The sequence below is a fragment of the Marmota marmota genome, unplaced genomic scaffold (assembly GCF_001458135.2).
Source record: "Marmota marmota marmota unplaced genomic scaffold, marMar, whole genome shotgun sequence".
Classification (NCBI taxonomy): domain Eukaryota; kingdom Metazoa; phylum Chordata; class Mammalia; order Rodentia; family Sciuridae; genus Marmota; species Marmota marmota.
In genome coordinates this window covers 26,547,496-26,565,639 of record NW_026000019.1, presented here as the reverse complement: position 1 = coordinate 26,565,639, position 18,144 = coordinate 26,547,496, and the positions used below count along the sequence as shown (strand labels likewise).

The window sequence follows — 18,144 nt, the reverse complement described above, 5'->3', positions numbered from 1 at the left end:
CAATGTTAGCCAGGTACTGTGGTATGTGTGTCCCATAGGCCCAGGTAAGCTAGGCACAGTGGTTCATGTTTATAATCTCAGAGGCTCAGAGGCAGAAGGATCCTATGTTCAGAGGCAGCCTCAGTGAGGTCTTAAGCATCTTGGTGATAGCCTATCTCAAAATAAATAAATAGGGCTGGGGAATGTGGCTTAGTAGTCAAACACCTCTGGGTTCATTTCCTGGTATTTTAAGAAGAAGGAGGAGGAGAAGGGGAAGAGAAACAGGAAGAGGAAGAACAAGGGGGAGGGGAAGGGGGATAAGGAGCAGGGGAGGAGGGGGAATGAGAGGGAAGAAGGGGAAGAAGAGAAATTCCCAAAGCCAAAAAGTGCAGCAATATAGTGCTGGGGTTATAGCTCAGTACTTAGACATTGCCTAACATGTGAGAGGCTCTGGTTCAATCTCTAGTACTAGAAAGAAGAAAAAAAAAGTGCAGTACACTATCTGGTGCACATATGACAGAGTAAAAAATATCATTTATATTTTTATTCCACAAAAGGTTATCAATAAATAATTATTTTCAGGGTCATATTGTACAATGCAGAGTAGCAGGTGTTTGGGTGATATATTTTAAGAACTTTTTATTGTGAAAAACTATGAAGTATATATAAGCAGAGAGAATAATAAGCTCCCATATACTTATAAACAAAATCCAGTGTTTTTTAAGATTTTGCCATATTTACTTTATCTATTTATACTCTTCTTTTGTTGAAATTAATGTAGATCATGAGATCATGTTTTTTCACCATTGTTTGCTTGAATATTCATCTCCATAAAAACGTAGATATTTTAGTGTACACCTAAGAAAATTAACAGAAAATTTTATGCCCAGTCATTAGTTAAATTTCCCTAGCTGTCTTCATATTGCCTTCTGTTACTTGGTTTGTTGGAATCAAGATTCAAATGCAGTCCATGTGTAGCACTGGGTGGTCCTGACGCAGGATTCTTATCTATAGGTGTGCTCCTAATACTCTGAACAAACTGGCTCAATTGTCTGTTAGGATGTCCAACATTGTGGATTTGCCTTACCTTTTTTTTTTAAGAATTATTATGAACACACAGATATTGATGTAATCAACATGTTTCTATAACTTTACAATTGTTCTTTATTAAAATGTTATGTTTAAAATTTTATTTTTACAGTACTGGGGATTGAACCCAGAGATACTCGTACCACTGAGCTACAGCCCCAGGCCTTTTTATTTTTTATTTTGAGATAGGGTTTTTCTAATTTTCCCAGGCTGTCTTTGAACTTGGCATCCTCCTGCCTTAGCCTCCCAATTTAATGGGATTATATGCATGTACCACCAAGCCTGGAAAACTTTTAAAATTTTATTTGCATGTATTTTTCCTTTATTGAAAATCTTTGTTCTTATCAATAGTATAATTAGTTATTTGTCTTATCTTATAGTATATATAATAGCAAAATATCATCATTATTGCTTCCAAAGAAACCTAATAAATTTTAACTTATCACCATTATCTTTTTAGCATATGAAAAGACACTTTATTGTTATTATTTTACTATATATTGGTGAATATACCAGATTGCATTTTCTTAAATGGCAAATGAGACACAAGGTAACATTTCACTTTGATTCTCCCCAGGACCTCAGTATCATGTCTTTCAGAAGATTCAGTTTCTTACAATGTTTTTGATAGTGTGTGTGAGGATTACCAATGATATTTAGTAGTAAAGGAGCATTTTGCCAAGCATTTTGCCAAGTTTTTCTATCATGGATCCTTGTTCAATGTGTTCACCCTTTTCTTCTAATCTGGTTTTCAGCACTTGACCCTGTTTTTCTTCATTTTTGTACACAGGGTCTGGTTGAGGGATAGGTTTTATGTGTTCATATGTAATGTCCATAGAAGGGTGGTAGCATACTATCAGCCTGCCATCAATGTAAAGTGAGCTCTACTTTGCAATTATAGTGATGTGGATGAGAAGAATATGTAGATTTATGACAAACATAAGATAAAACTCTATTTTAGACTAGAAATAAATTCGTCAAGATAGTTCTCTTGATAAACACCCATTTTAATGCAGCTGCTGCCATGGTGTCATAAGATGATTATCATGGGGTATAATAAAAAATGTTTTGAAGAGAAACTGCCTTTACAATCTGCTTCTGGGCATACCAATTTCATTCCATGAAACCTCCATGTTATCTTTGTCCATAGAATGTATTCCACAAAGTATTCCATAAAGTATTTACTGTCAAAATGCTGGGTTCTAAAGACACTGAAGTATTGATTTTCTATGTATTCTCATGTCATCAATTTGAGATACTTGTAGGCTCATTTGTTTTCGCTTGTTTCCATTTTTTTTAGTGATTTTTTGTTATTTTCTTTTTTCAAATGTTTTACGTATTTATTACTGAACTAGCCAAAACCAGTACTACAGCACCTTTGTAACTAAAGAGAGCTCACATTCCCAGTTAAATATTCTCAATTGTCCAGATAGTGGTGACATTTTCAGCTTAAGGAGACAAGGTGATTACATCCTTGATACAGCATAAATATGTGTGCCAGTTCATGTAATTCCTTATAGATCCACCTTGGTTCTCCTTCAGTGTCTCCTGAATTGTACCTGATTTTATTACCATTTTTCATTCAAATCCTCTAGGGAATGGGATGATTATGCTTTTGTTTCTTGGCCAGGAATCGCTTGATCCTGAAAGTCTTGTGAGAAGACGTGGTGAGGAACAATCAAGCGCACATCCAAAATGGCTGGAAAAAGGCGAAGAGCTTTATTATTTATTTTTTGAAACAGGGTCTTGGGGGCTCACTGTATTGCCCAGGCAGGCCTTGAATTCAAGATTATAAGCCTATCCCATTGTGCCTTGCTTCAATTTTTAGTGAGTTTTTAAACTTTATTTTTTGAATATCTAAAATATATGGTTCCACCAACCCAGGTGTCCATCAATGGATGAACGGACAAAGGAAATGTGGTATATATACACGCTAGAGTTTTATTTATCCATAAAGAAGAATGAAATTATGTAACTTACAGGAAAATGGATGGAACTTGAGAACACGAAGTAAGCCAGACTCAGAAAGTGAAGGATCATATGTTTTCTACAATACATAGTAGCTAGAGAGGAAAAAGGAAAAGAAAGGTAGAGGTAAGATTTCATGAAAATTGAAGGGAGAGCAGTAGAGAAGGGGACCAGGGGGACAGAGGAGGGGTGGAAAAAAGAATGGGAATGATATTGGCTAAATTATAATGTTATATTGTGTGCCTGTATGAATATGTAACAACAAACCCCACCATTATGCACAAGTATAATACACCAATAAAACCATGGAAAAATAAATGGCTTCAAATTGAAAGCTATTGACATGGTATATTCAGCGATATACTGTCTACTTTGTGTCCTCTCTTGCCCTTGAGCTTTTCATTGTTTACATTTTATAAATGTATTTTCATTTTCTTCCTAAAGCTCTACATAGAGAATATATTATATTCACTATTCTGCATATTTTTAAAAATATTTTGAATTCATTTCAAACATATAGAATAGTTACAAAATAGGAAAAATTCATGGTATTACCTACCCCAACCATGTACACTATTTTTTTTTTCCATGTACACTATTTATGTATGAAAAATTTTTAAAAATTAAAAGCATAGTGCAGTGAACATCTGACTATAATAGTCACCATCTTGGCTTACCAGTTTTCTTTCTTTCTTTTTTTTTAGTTTTATTGATTTTATTCTTTTAAATACATGACAGCGCAGTGCACTACAACTCTTATTACACACATAGAATACCATTTTTCATATCTTTGTATATAGAGTATGTTCACGTCAATTCATGCCTTTATACATGTACTTTTTTGCATTACAATTCTTATTACACATGTATACTACAATTTTTCATATCTCTGTTTGTATATAAAGTATATTGACAGTCAATTCAAGTCTTCATACATGTTCTTTGGATAATGATGTCCATCATATTCCACTGTGTGGCATATATATATCCAATGGAATTTTACTCAGCATTAAAAGAGAATAAAATCATGGCATATGCAGGTAAATGGATGGCGCTGAAGAAGATAATGCTAAGTGAAGTTAGCCAATCCCCCAAAAACAAATGCCGAATGTTTTCTCTGATAAAAGGAGGCTGACTCATCAGTTTTCAATAAACTTGCCTCATATGTGTTATATCTCTTTACCCACATATACAATTTTGTTTTATATATAAATGCTAGAAATTATGGTACTTTATCAATCTTTTATGTCTAGATTTTGAAGCACAGCAAGATGTTTCTTACATGTAGGACGTAAAGGAAATTGTCCATGTTTTCTATTAGTGCATAGATGATTTTATTTGTTTTAAAAACTTTGCTTCAGATTTTTCATGTATCTGATATTTATCCTAACATATAATGTGAGGTACAAATTTAATTTTATAATTTTCTAAATGGCAATTCAGTTTTCCAAACACTATTTATTATGTTAATTTCCCTTCCACTTATTGGAAATACTGCCTTTATTATACACTACATTTCCATATGCACTTGGATTTTTTTATACTTTCCATTATGCTGCATTATCTGTCCCTGGGGACATATTCATTCTTTTGAATTGTTATTTCAATTCACTCAACAATCTCTGTTCTCCTGTGGCTTAATTCTGATCACTAAGTATTCATTCTTTGTACATATTTACAAAAAGTTCATCATGGCAGAATGAAATATTCAACATTATATTAAATATTAATAATTTTCTCCATCATTATTCAACACTTCTAATAAAAAACCTCCAAAATATTTGTATTTCAAAACTTATGTTTCTTTCTTAATCTTCTTTATTTAAATGAAATAGATTTTTCTACTTTTCCATTATCTTTTTTACTCTTCCTCTTCTTAGTCACAATATAGATATTTATATGTGTATTATTTTCAAGGGAATTTGTTCGCATATAACAGCATGTGAATTATATAAATGGGGATTTTTTTCCCACAATTGACTCCTATTTCCTTATTATTTTAGAATTTTCTGAGCTGCCAGCAATCAGTTGCTGGCCTGTGAGGCCGACCTTGGACTTCACTGTCAGCTGATTAGTTTGATGGCTGTTGAGTCACTCAAGGGTGGGTCCTGATGAATCCATTGTTTTTTTTTTTTTTTTTTTAAATAGTCTTAGGAGATTCTCATTTGGCTGTGATAACCCTGGATTAATTTCCCCTCTTCTCTGCACACACGGATTCACAAGGATTTGAAGGAATACATTTTCATATACTAATTATACTGATTTTTTGGGGGGGCAGGGTGGGGGGGTGGTTAGCCAGGGATTGAACTCATGGGCACTTGACCACTGAGCCACATCCCCAGCCCTATTTTGTATTTTATTTAGAGACAGATTCTCACTGAGTTGCTTAGTGCCTTGCTTTTGCTAAGGCTGGCTTTGAACTAGCGATTCTCTTGCCTCAGCCTCCCAAGCTACTGGGATTACAGGTGTGCACCACAGTGCCCGGTTAGTATACTGATTTTTGTGAATGTTCTTGTCATCTCATGTCAAGGTGCTTTGAGTCCCCAGTGAAACTTGTTTCTCTTGTATTGTCTGCATTTTCTGTGTGTTCGTGTCTCCTCTAAGACTGCCGTTATAGCCTTGATCTGCCCATTCTAACTCTCTATAATCTCTCTTTCTCAGAATTCTCCCTCTACTCATTTGACCCATCGTCACATATGCTTTGTGTTATTGTGTACCCATTTTCTATAGATCACCTTCCTTTAATTAAATAAGGCTGGTCTCTTTGCCACCCAACTTCATTAAAAAGAAAAACCCTATATGACTCACTAGACTTTGGTATATTTCCTATTCTGCTCAGACCATTGCTGTTGTCACTGCTAGAGTACACAGTATGGTTTCCCACATCTTTGCTTGTCATGTTTTCCCTCCCTTAATATCCTAATTGGCTCAGATCAAACACTGCATCTTCTGAAATCATCCCTGATCTCTGCTCTAAATGGTGCCATCCTTTTGGAGCCCTTAATATATTGATGCAGTTCTTCTTGAGTCTGTGAGCTCCTTTGAGGTTGGTGATTCTATTTTATTAAACAGCTGTTTCTTGGTGATCCTGGTGTTGGGTGCATGGCAGGCACTTACCATATGCTGAAAAAAAGAGTGAATCCAAATCTTTCCCAGCCACCAGAGCACTACTGAATCTTGTTCCAACCCCACAAGGACTCTGCCTCCCTCCTTGTGACCTAAGCAGTGTATAGAGGTCTTATGTACAGCTGAACACAGTATCATGTTTACAGTGTCTGTGATTTTATTTATGCATATTGTCCTATCCAAATTGTATGTCCCTTGAGGACAGGGACCTAACTCACACGGTAATGAATATGGTTAATAAATTGCTTGGGATTAACATATACTTGTAGCTGAGTTGTAAAATATAAACTTTTCATAGGGGATATGCTATACAGACGTTGTATCTCTCTTAAGTACCAGATTTAATGCTGCATTGTAAAAATAACAACTGCTACCATCAATTGAGCTCCTGTTCTGGGGGTTTTACAGCTATTTCTGATAATGGTTATAATAGCAATTGTCCTATGAGGAAGGTGGCATTTCTTCCATTTTGCAGATGAGAAAATAAAGGCATTGAGAAGGTTAAGAAACTTTAAGCCTATAAGTGGCAGAATGGTGATTTTAATTCAGGTTTTTCTTACTTTAGACACCACAGTGCTTAATAACAAATGGCAAGGGGAGTGAGTTTTTATTTCTCTTATAGAATTGCTTGTGGTACTTTGCACCTATTATATTTGTGTGTGTTTGTTGAGGGGGGTGTTCTGGGAATTTGACCCCTGATAGACAAGTACTCTGCTAACTGAGATACATCCTTTGAGCCCTTTTTATTTTATTTTTGAGACATGATCTTTCTAAATTGCCCAGATTGACCTTGAACTTGTGATCCTCTTGCCTCAGCCTTCCAAGTACCTGGGATTTCTGGCATACACCACTGCACCTGGCTTACATCTAGAAGGTTCTTGTTGCTTACTCTTCAAGAGCTGCTTATCAGCTTCGGTACTGTAGGTATCCAGTGTTCAGCCACTCTGTGCCATTTCTCAGGCAGTATCTATGTCACTATTCTGACATTTGCTGAAATCTCTGTCACCTTGCTGAAAGCTCTGTCTTTGCCACCTCCAAAGACTGAGAGGAGCAGACAAATATGGTAGGCTGTCTCTGCTGTGGTTTATATTATAGTAAGACATTGAGCAAGGCAGGGAAGAGCTTTTCCAGAAGCTCCCTTTTTATAGAGCAGAATGAGACCCTTGAGAGATCAACTAGTCTAGTATCTCCAAATCTGACTCTGGGGTCAGCTTCATCAAGACAGGTGCCACATTGGTTGTATTAGAATGAAAACCATGCCCAGTATATGCCATACATTTTTTGGGTAAAGGAATTGCTAATCATCAGAATCACCTAAGGGATTAAGAAAAAAATTACTAATTCTCAGGCTTCACTCTAGACCTAACAGATTAATATTTTCTGAATTGGGATCAAATAGGTCCTGGGAGTCCAAATTTGTCATCTAAAATTTAATTCCCCTCCATATTTTAATAAGAGAAAGTTTAGCTGGGCGTGATGGTGCATACCTGTAATCCCAGCAATTTGGGAAGCTGAGGCAGGAAGATTGCAAGTTGAAAGTCAGTCTGGGCAACTTAGTGAGACCCTGTCTCAACATACCAAATAAAAAGGTCTGGGGATGTAGCTCAGTGGTAAAGCACCCCCGAGTTCAGACCCCTGTACTGAGAGAGAGAGAGAGAGAGAGAGAGAGAGAGAGAGAACAACACATACACAGACAGACTGACTGACTAACTTAGGGAAACATTTGGATACAACAGTTGTGAGTAAAGCAAAAATGCTTTCCTTTTTTCCTTACCATTTTCTGCAACTGGAGGAGTGTCTTCTTCAAACTTCTTGGGTGAGGATTAGTGAATGAGTGGAAAGTGTGTGCTTTCAGGACTTGTGTGTATTTTGTATTTGAATGTTTGAGTGCCTGCTGGTGTTCTATGCTAGGTGCTAGATGTAGGGATTCAAGGCATCTCTTTCGTCTTGGGGGCTCTTAATGCAGTAGGAAGCAAATACATAAGCAAATAATTTCATTAAAATGCACCTGATTCTGCAGCAAGTGACAGTGCACAGCAGACATGAAGGGAGCATGGAAGAGATAGTAGGGTCTTCTACTTACTGTTGAGATAGGTGGGTCAGAAACAGGTCTGTGATCTCCCCTGGAAAGAGACTTCTTATTTCAGTTGGTAAACAGAGTGATCCAAAGTGCAGTGTCCTTGCAGGGACACTTCCTTAGGAGATTGGAAAGTATTCGAAGGTGATTTGATTTATCTACAGTCTATGCTCAGCAGAACCAACCCTTATATGGATTTCTTGGATCATTCTGTGGGCACCAGTGGTATCTGGTGGCATTTTTTTTTTTTTAATGAGATTAAAGTAAAAAGAAGAGGAAGAACGTTTTAGTTTTTGGACCACTTGAAACTGGGTGGACATCTACATTTCTCTAATCCTTAAACTTCTCACCTGTGAAACAGGGGTGGCAGTGTTGTTCACTTGTATTGTGGAATTGTCACCAGGATCAAATGAGATAATGCATGAATATACTTTTGCTTTTTTTGTTGTTGTTTATTTTTTTATTTTATTTTTTTTGTGGTGCTGGGGATTGAACCCAGGGCCTTGTGCATGCCAGGCAAGAACTCTACTAACTGGGCTATATCCCAAGCCCAATATAGTTTTAGAAAATTCATTTATTTTTATATGGTTCTGGGAATTGAACCCAGTGCCCCACATATGCTAGGCAAGCTCTCTACCACTGAGCAACAACCCCAGCCCCTGCACGAATATACTTTGAAACTATAAACTGCACAAGAAAGAGTTCCCTAAGTGATTGTCAATATTTCTAATTAGGTGGTAATGGCATATAGATCTCAGACACATGATCCCCAGTTCTGTGTGGGAAGGCAGACTGAAACATGCTGATCCTGGAGGGGGATTATAGAAGTTTCAAAGTATACTTCCTAAAGGGTGAAGGTCATGGGGCACCTACTTCTGCCAAATACTAGGTGTACTACAACAAATGCAATATTCCTTCTATTCAAAAGTGATGGTATCCTCAGACTTTTTGGGAAGGTGAAGCATATTGAAGAAAGAATAAGTCATTTATGCCTTCCTAGGTAAGAGAATCCAAGGGAGGCTTATGATGGGAGATTTGTATCTGGGGAGATTAGGGTGGGTAGATGCAAAAGGATGCTAGTAGGTAATATATTTTATTTCCACCTCTATGACACCAAGGGAAATTATCTTGGTAGAAAGATGTTAAGAGAAAAAACATAGGTTCTTCCCTGAGCTCCAGGTGTGGTGGAACTCAGAAGTATTGCCTTTAGATACAATTACCGGATGAGGTGAGATCACACGAATGGGACAATTATTATTTAATGATAGCACTTAATAACTGTTCAACTTAATCTCAGTTCATTAAAGCAAAAGTGGTGGTAAACTTGTTCTGAAACTGTCATTGGTAGAAAATATTCTACTGATGACTTAATGGGAATCTAGAGCAGAGCTTCCCAGCCTACCTGTGTCCATATTGATTCCTTCAGTTCCATGAGGCTAATAGTGTTCTCACCTGGCCTCTGGATGCCTTTGGTTTATCTTGGTTAGCAGTGCTCTGAGCGCCATGACAGGAAAAGATGTGTTTCTAGAACCAGAGCTCTCTTGTGGAGATTCCTCATTTTCCCTAATGTGCTTTGGTTTCTTGGTTTTCTCCAACTCTTCTGTCTGAGCTATACACTTTTTTGTCTTTTCCTTTGTGATCTCTTTTGATTTTGCATCTAATTGGAACTTCTGTATTAACAAGGCCCAGTGTGATAGTAATCAATAGAATATTGCAATATTACATGTTGGCAGAGCTGTTTGGGTCCGTGGCTTCAGGTCCTTCTGAGTTCATTCTGCAGCAGACATTTACCTAAAATATTTTTCAGGTATGTGCTTATTGTATTAGTCAACTTAATTTGTGTGTTTGTTCTTTGCCATTTGGAACTAAACTGTAATAGCAAAGGCAAGGCTTTGTCTTATAGATTCCCTATAATGATACACCTTCCTGACTTGCCCCAGAAGTCTTTTCAGTCTCACTAAGCATTTTGTCATATTTAGTCCTCAGTTACCTCTTATCTACTTATCGATTGTGCACCTCGCCCCCTAGTACTGAGGATCAAACCCAGGGGTTGCTACCACTGAATTATATACCAAACCCTTTTTAAAAAGTTAATTTTGAGACAGGGTCTCCCTAATTTGCTGTGGCTGGCCTTGAACTTGTGATCCTCTGCCTCAGCCTCCTGAATTGCTGGATTATAGGCATGTGCCACAGCGCCCAGTTTATCTATTCTTGACAAGAACCAATTCCAATATGTTTTACATCCCTCTTGTTTCCTATGGTATCCAAACCCAGAGACCATTTTCTATTAAAGTCTGTATATAGAGTCATACTATCATGCTGTTTTATTGTTCTAAAAAGTGTGATATTTTATATGAACTAGGTCTTAGAACCATCTCTCCTTTTTATAATTTGTCAGTTGCATAAAATGTTGATGCTTATTACTCTTCTATCTTTTATGTGATAGATTAATCTGTTCAATTTTTGCTTTTGGGTGAGTCATAGGTTGTTAGCATTCTGTTGTGGCATTGGGTGGTCTTTAGCATTTTATTGGACTATTTTATAAAACACCACCCAAGAAATATGTTGGAACTGGTATTTATTGTCTTAATCTTGTTGTCTGCATTGAGAAGTTTCTAACTAAATGTTTTCTCCAGCTTTTCCTTAATTGCAGTGTGGTTAATTCCTCTCAACTGCAGGAAGCCAAGGTATTTATAGATTGTTGTTATTATTTTTGTGGTCGGTAGAAGTAATCGGCATTCACTGAGTGCCAAGAACATGTTTGGCATGAAGGAGAACATAGAATTAAATCCAGTTCCCATCCTGTGAACTTGATGTGAGATGAGCTAAGTTGGGAGGAGGGAAGGAAGAGAATCAATTTTCACAAAATTATCTTTTCTAAAAAGGAGAGAAAATGAATTTTAGTTCAAAAGGACACTTTAGGAATTCAATTAAGTAGGATAAAACACAGGTGACAGTCATCAAGACAGCATTTATGCTAAATTACACAAATCTGAGGACTGAGTCATAACAAGCCCAGGTTTAATGGATCACTTACCTCAAAGCAAAACTGTAGAGGCTTAAGTGGGGGAGGAAAGGAAAGGGAGGAAAAAGTGGAGGGACATTCATGGAAGGCTAAAGGAATCCTGAAACTCACCCTGGATTCATCTCTCTTCCTAATGACCACATCCAGTCTGTTTTCCAGACTGTCCTGTGGCTTCCCAGCTCCCCCTGGTCCTGTCCCTGATTCTTTTGCTCTGGCTTGGGTCCTCCTTATCTCTTACTGGCCTCTTATCTTGCCTCCTCTGATCCATCAGCTGTGAAGCAGTTATATACATATGACCAAAGTTTGTTGCTCAGGATCCTTAAATGGCTGCCTGTCGTTTAGAGAGTGATACAAGACCCTCCTGGCCTGACCTCACCTGTTCACCTTCATCTCACCAGTTAGAACCCTTGTAGCATCTGGACACACCAACAGGCTTTGCTGGATTACTCTTGTCTTGGTGCACACTGTGTTCCTGCCTAGAAGGGTCACTTTCCTCTGTTTCCATCCAACAGCAACTACTCATTCTCCAAGTTCAAAAATCATCTTTACTGTGAACACTTCCAACCTGCACTGGAATGAATTAGGTGTTTGTCCTTCTGTGCTTGTGCTGGACTTTGTAGGTATCACCTCATTACAGCAATGACCATAGTGCATTGTCACTGTAGAATTGCACATCTGTCTTTCCTGTGTACTGTTAGTAATTAGAGGGCAGATGATGTGTCTTTGTTCTATGTCCTCAGTGGTAATGATTGCTGGCTGAACTAAGGACTGGGTCATGACAGGTTGCCAGTTTCTCAAGGGCAGTGTGTGTATATTGAGAATTTGTAAAGATTTTTGACTTTTATCTACTGCAAGGGGAAAGGACAGCTCTTGGAATCGTGGGAAGATGAATTTATTTCTCATTCTGGAAGGCTTCCAGTACTGGAGGACAGGAACAGTTGGTACAAATGTCCTGGATTTGTGGATATTATCTCAATGGGGGGACACCTGTTTCATCTTCAGAACTGGCATTTTCTTTGGACCCTGAGAAGTGGAAGCCTTCTGCATCTCCCAAGGGGGTGGCCAGGTCTATGCAGAGAGGTGGCAGACCCAAGTTTACTTTGTAATTCAATTACTGTCACCATCTGGGGATCTGCCTTAAAGCATAAAAATGTCTTGGACACTTCTGATCTCTGGAAACTCAGGGAGGATAACTGATTTCAAGACCAACAGTGGCAAACAGGAAGACCTACTTTTGAGAACACCAAAGACCTCACCCTAAATAAACTTCCTGCATGTAGTATACCACATTTCATTTGATTTGTTCATGTCACTTAAATATGTTTAGGAAATTATATGAATGGAATCTTTTTTGAAATGGCAATTTTAAATACTTTTTAAAAAGTATTTCAAATTGATATATACGATTTTGTGTGTGTGTGTGTGTGTGTATGTGAGATACTGGAAGTTGAACCCAGGGCCATTCTCCCACTGAACTACATCCAGAACCCTTTTTATTTTTTATTTTGAGACAAGGTCTCACTACATTGTTGAGGCTTGCCTCCAACTTGTGATCTTTCTGCTTCCCGAGTTGCTAGGATTACAGACATTTGCCACTGTGCCTGGCTACAACTGTTGTTAATTGCTATGGGGGATATGATGTAGTTATATAGTCTAATCTAAGAGCCTAAGATTTTAGGAATCTATATAAGCTATATTACAAGAACAGGTGACAACATGAAAACAAATCCAGGTTAGTACTATAAAAATGGTATCAATAAATGCTTTTTCTCTTTCTTTGGTAGAAGATACTGCTATGGGCTAGAGTGGTTAGGGAGTATTTATAGAGAAGAAAGTGAAAATTGAGCTGGATCTTGAAGGTAGGTAGAATTTGAAGAGGTGAAATGAAGACAAGAGGTAGGAAAGCGGTCAATGAGATGGGGATCCTCCACTTAATATATATTTTCCCCAATTTATGACATGGATTTGACCAAATAAACGAAATAGGTTTATTTTTGCATAAACCCGGGCTCTTGATTCTCCCTACCCCTTTACCCTTATCTAACCTCTTCTAATTCCTTGAATACTCACTGTATATCCAGTCCTATACTGGATACTAAAGAAATGTAATATGTCACCCTTTTCCTTATGGGGCTTCAACCTTGTAGATTGCCAAATTCCATGGAAAAGCAGAGAGCGGGCAGCAGTTTTTGGAAATGAGAATGTAAAATCAGAACTTCACATTCCGACCCTAAGTCTGATCCTCTGGGCTCTCTCATTTTCCCCACTGCTTTCCTGATATGTTCTTTTTCTTTTCTTCTAGTTACAGAGATTGGTAAATGGCTCTTCTTTTACCTTTTACAGACAGGAAACTTGATATCAACGTATTGGCCAAAGTTCAAGGAGAAAAGTTGGGGCGGGGAATCATAGTAAGATAGATTTGTGAGAAATTGATAGTGGCTTCAAAGATCTGGGGATTGAGCCCAGTGACCATACATGTGTTCACTGGGGCCCTCTACCACTGAGCTACACACGCAGACTTTTTTTAAATTTTGAGACAGGGTCTGGTCCCAAAGACATGATTCTCCTGCCTTAGCCTCCTAAGATGAGCACCACCATGTCTGGCAAGGTGTGTGTGTGTGTGTGTGTGTGTGTGTGTGTGTGTGTGTGTCTGTGTCTTTTTCTTTTCAATTGCTTCTCAGCTGGCCGTAGCATTTAGGGAGCTTCCTTTGAGCAGACAGGAGAAGTACCTCTTGGCCTTTCCAGGATGAGTACTGCCCTTTCAAGCATGCCATGGTATTTTAGGCAGAGGTGGATGACATCAGGCCACCCAGGGTTCGGTGGAGTACAGTAGCTCTGGGTCTGTTGCTGAGGAATTAATGACTCATATGTAAAGCACGTTGGATTTGCTCATGAAGTTTCTGAGATTCTGGTCAATCTGGTACTCGTTCTTGAATTTCCATTCTACCTTCAGAACTGAAGTGGACCTTGGTGTTAGTGATGAAAATGGGAGCTGAGATTTGGAATCTGTTTTCCTTTGCTTCTTTGGCTTTGTCATTGATAGACACAGCCACTTGAGTAAATTAGTAGGCAAAGCATGATTCATACTTGCACATAGCCTCTTGCAGCAAGGTCACTCACTTCCCGACATTTTTGATCCATTTATCTCCTTGTGATCAATTTCAGCCCTCAGTCACATTGATAAAACATTCAAATTCTGGGCCATTCCTGCCACCCCCAGAGCTGTTTGTCTGTCCTCTGCACCTCTGCAACATTATCGATTTGCCATTTGCTTGCAGTTTAACTGGATTTGGGTTGGTGTGTGATTCTGGAAGCTTTTCTATCTATTGATCTGAGTTAATGGCACCCATCACCATGGTTTCTAGGAGTGCTATAGGATTGGCACAGTGTGTTTTTTCTAACCATTTTTTTGTGTTGTTGTTTTTATTGTTGTCATTTTGTTTTAAAGCTGAGGTGGTCCAGGAACTCAGAGGCATTTAGAAGTAAGCTTTAGAGCTGTGTTTCCCTTTTTCAAACGTCTGTGTAAGAGGGCCTTTTCCTGCCCCCCCCCCTTTTTTTTGATTTCTAAGCCCATTCTTCCCTAGATTCAAATGCCTGATCCTCATTCTTCTGTCCCACAAATGAAAAACTCATGCCTCCTTCCTACTGTGGAAGGTCTTTCTTGTGCCTTCATGTACACATGTGTTTATACGTGCACATGTGATTGAGTGTTACTGTGTTATCACATACATAGACTGGTGCATTTCTCTTATGGTTGCTTATATTTATCACCTTCCTACACCATTTATGAATCTATAGACAACATCCTCCTTAACTGAAAGCAAGAAAGATAGCTCAGTGATAGAGTACCTACCTGCCTAGCATGTGCAAGGTAATATGTTAAATTTCCAGCACCAAAAGGGGGCTGGGACACAGACAGACACACTATATATTAGTGGCCAATTGCCTCAAAATTTAGCAGTTTAAAACAACCATAATCTACTTATAGCTTCTGTGGGTCAGTTTTTCAGGAGGAACTTAGCTGGGTGGTTTTTGCTTGAGGTCTCAGAAGATTGCAGTTCATCTGTCCTTTATTTGTGCTATGGGGAGGTGGTGATGATGGGGTATGTGGTTTTCCTTTGGTTTAGTTTTATAGATGTGTACACAGTGGCCCAAGAGGATAAGGCTTTGTGGAAATGGGTGAGGGATTTACACTTCTTGGAATTTGTGCAAAAATAGTTACATTGGTATTACTTTGTAGTTATTAATAAATATTGTGTTACATTTTGAGTAGCATTTTGCTTTGTTCATTTGCCACCCACCCCACTGCCATCCTGGGCAGAGGGTAGAGAGGGAAGAGCTGGCATGGTTGAGTGCCAGTTTCCAGAGGGCATCCTCCTGTCCCTGGTAAAATGGGGTCTGAGGCCTTGTGTTTGTTGTTATAACAAAATACCTAAGGTTGGGTAATTTATAAAGGAATGGTGGTTTATTTAACTCATGGTGCCAGCGTCTCTTCAACATCTAGTAAGAGCCTTCTTGTTGGGTGATAACATGACATAGCCATCACATGATGAGACACAGCAAACAAATCAGAGAGAGCTTATTCTTTAAACAAAGCCACTCTCATGATAATCCATTAATCCATTCATGTGGGCAGAGCCCTCGAAACCCAATCAGCACCCTGAGAACCCAACTCCAACTCCCATTGACATATGATTTTGTTAACGCCCATAAATTCCCAGCACATGATTTCAGGGAAATAAACACTCAAACCCAAGCACCTGGGATCCTGCCTGCCCAGGTCATCCCAAGGGGCTGATCCTACTCTCTCTATACTTGTTTCTTCCTTCCTTTTCCAGTGTAGAGGCTTTGAGAAGACCTGGGCCTAAGGGAGGGTGTATACTTAGCCGGCAAGGCTGCCAGCAGCACCTATGGGAACTCCTGTTAGGTCAGGGGTGTTTTACCATCTTGCTAGTGAAATTATTCAGGCTAGAGAGGAGAGGACCTGGATCAACGAACCAGAACCTGGGTTGCCTAGTACTGGCACAGAGGGCTTTTGGGTGCTAAAGTCAGGATGGTGTCAGGAAAGCTAAGATGGTTAGTCAACCTAACTGTACCTGAAGATACTCCTGACCCCAACTCCTGCCCCCACTACTTGGGATTGAACCCAGGGATGCTTTACCACTGAGCCATATCCCTAACCCTTTTCATTTTTAATTTTGAGACAGGGTCTCACTAAGTTGCTCAGGCTGGCCTCGAACTTTTAGTCCTCCTACCTTAGCCTCCCAAGTAGTGAGTAACTTGGATCATAGGGGTGTGCCACCATGCCTGGCCCCTTGCTGTGGTTTGTTGACATCTCTCAGAATGGGAGTCAGGCAGTGTGGTTTGAGGCTTAGTCTTTAAGCTAGATTTGGCACAGTCTTTCTTTTATTTTCTAAAGCATTTCTTAGTGTCCTAGAAAAGACCTTTGCCTGCAACCTCTTCTGTCCTGTCTGGGACTAATTCCTTTTCCCCTACCTGGCTCCTCTAGACATTCATTTCCAAATCTAGTTCTTTGCTAGGACAAAGCAGGGCATTCCTTATTATTTACACACACACACACACACACAATTTTTTTTAATAGTCTCTTCTTGATTCCTTGTCTTTGGCAAATAGAAAGTGCTCTGTAATTTTTTTAATAAAGAAAGATGGATTTCAAATGTGATACTGCATGCTTTTCCGATCTGATCTCATTTAATTCCTATGGCATCCCTGCAGAGTTGCATTTCATGGACAAGAAGCAGGGGTACAGGATGTTGACCAGCTGGCTCACGTTCATAGAGCAGCTAAAAAGTGGAAGAGCTGGAATTGGAACCGCAGGGCTTTTTCATTTGATTCTGTCATACTCTTATTTTTAGAGCCTTGGCTTTGAAGCCAGGACACCTGAGTTACAATCTCACTTTGACTCTTATGAGCTGAGTGACCTTGAGCAAAACACTTGATCACTAGACATTAGTGTTGTGCCTTGCAAACCAAGAGAGGGACAGAGAGATGTTGGTACTACCAACCTTTCAGTGCTAATGTCTCTTGACTCTTTCCTTCTGGGGAAATTCATTTTTTTCTTTTTTGCCATACTGGTGATTAAACCCAGGGATGCTCTAAGCTACGTCTCTAACTCCTCCTTTAATTTTTTTTTTTTTTTGAGACAGGGTCTTGCTAAATTGCTGAGGCTGCCCTTGAAGTTGCAATCCTCTTGCCTCAGCCTCCAGAGTAGCTGGGATCACAGGCATGTACCACTGCTCCAGGGGAAATCTATAATCACAGTGCATGTGTGCCCCTCATCTCTGCTTCCTTCCACTGGACACCCTGGTGTGCTCTTTTGTCTTTGACTGGACTTTCTTGATTATCCTCTTAGCTTGTCTTACCCTCTTCCTTTCCACTTTTAGTTGTAAGAATTGTTGCCATGATGATTTTTCCCACTTTCTACCTCCTCTAACCTACTTAGCCTTATCTGAGAAAAAGTATTTGCTGCTCTGTGATGTTGGTGATGTTAATGAGAATGATTAATTCCTTGGCTATGAGGACTGTTGGGTGGGTCACCTGGGAAGTTGGGTAATAAGATGGAGTCTACTGTGTGGGAGGTGTGGAACTGCCTGAAGGCAAGAAAAAGAACCAGATAGCATCTTAGAGGTTCTGGCTTAAAAACAGGGAAAGCTACTGTTTGTCCTTTCATTTATATGGTGGGCCAGGCTTTGTACCAGGTGCTTATAATATAGTGGTGACAAGAGTGACACCTTGGAGTAATTGGTTAGGAGAGACACAGTTAATGTGAGAATCAAGCAGATACCAACTCAACTCTGAGAAGCAGAACCAAGTACACAGGAGGGAGAACTAACCTAGACAGGGAGCTGATAGATGTAAA

The 18,144-nt window shown here is 39.0% G+C and overlaps 1 protein-coding gene and 1 pseudogene across 5 annotated transcripts in view; one reads left to right on the top strand and one right to left on the bottom strand.

The window, feature by feature from the left end:
* LOC107147452 (carboxyl-terminal PDZ ligand of neuronal nitric oxide synthase protein) overlaps window positions 1-18,144 on the top strand; it is a 323,970-nt gene that overhangs the window by 45,158 nt on the left and 260,668 nt on the right. The window lies entirely within an intron of this gene.
* On the bottom strand, window positions 2,583-2,743 carry LOC125618738 (annotated as a pseudogene).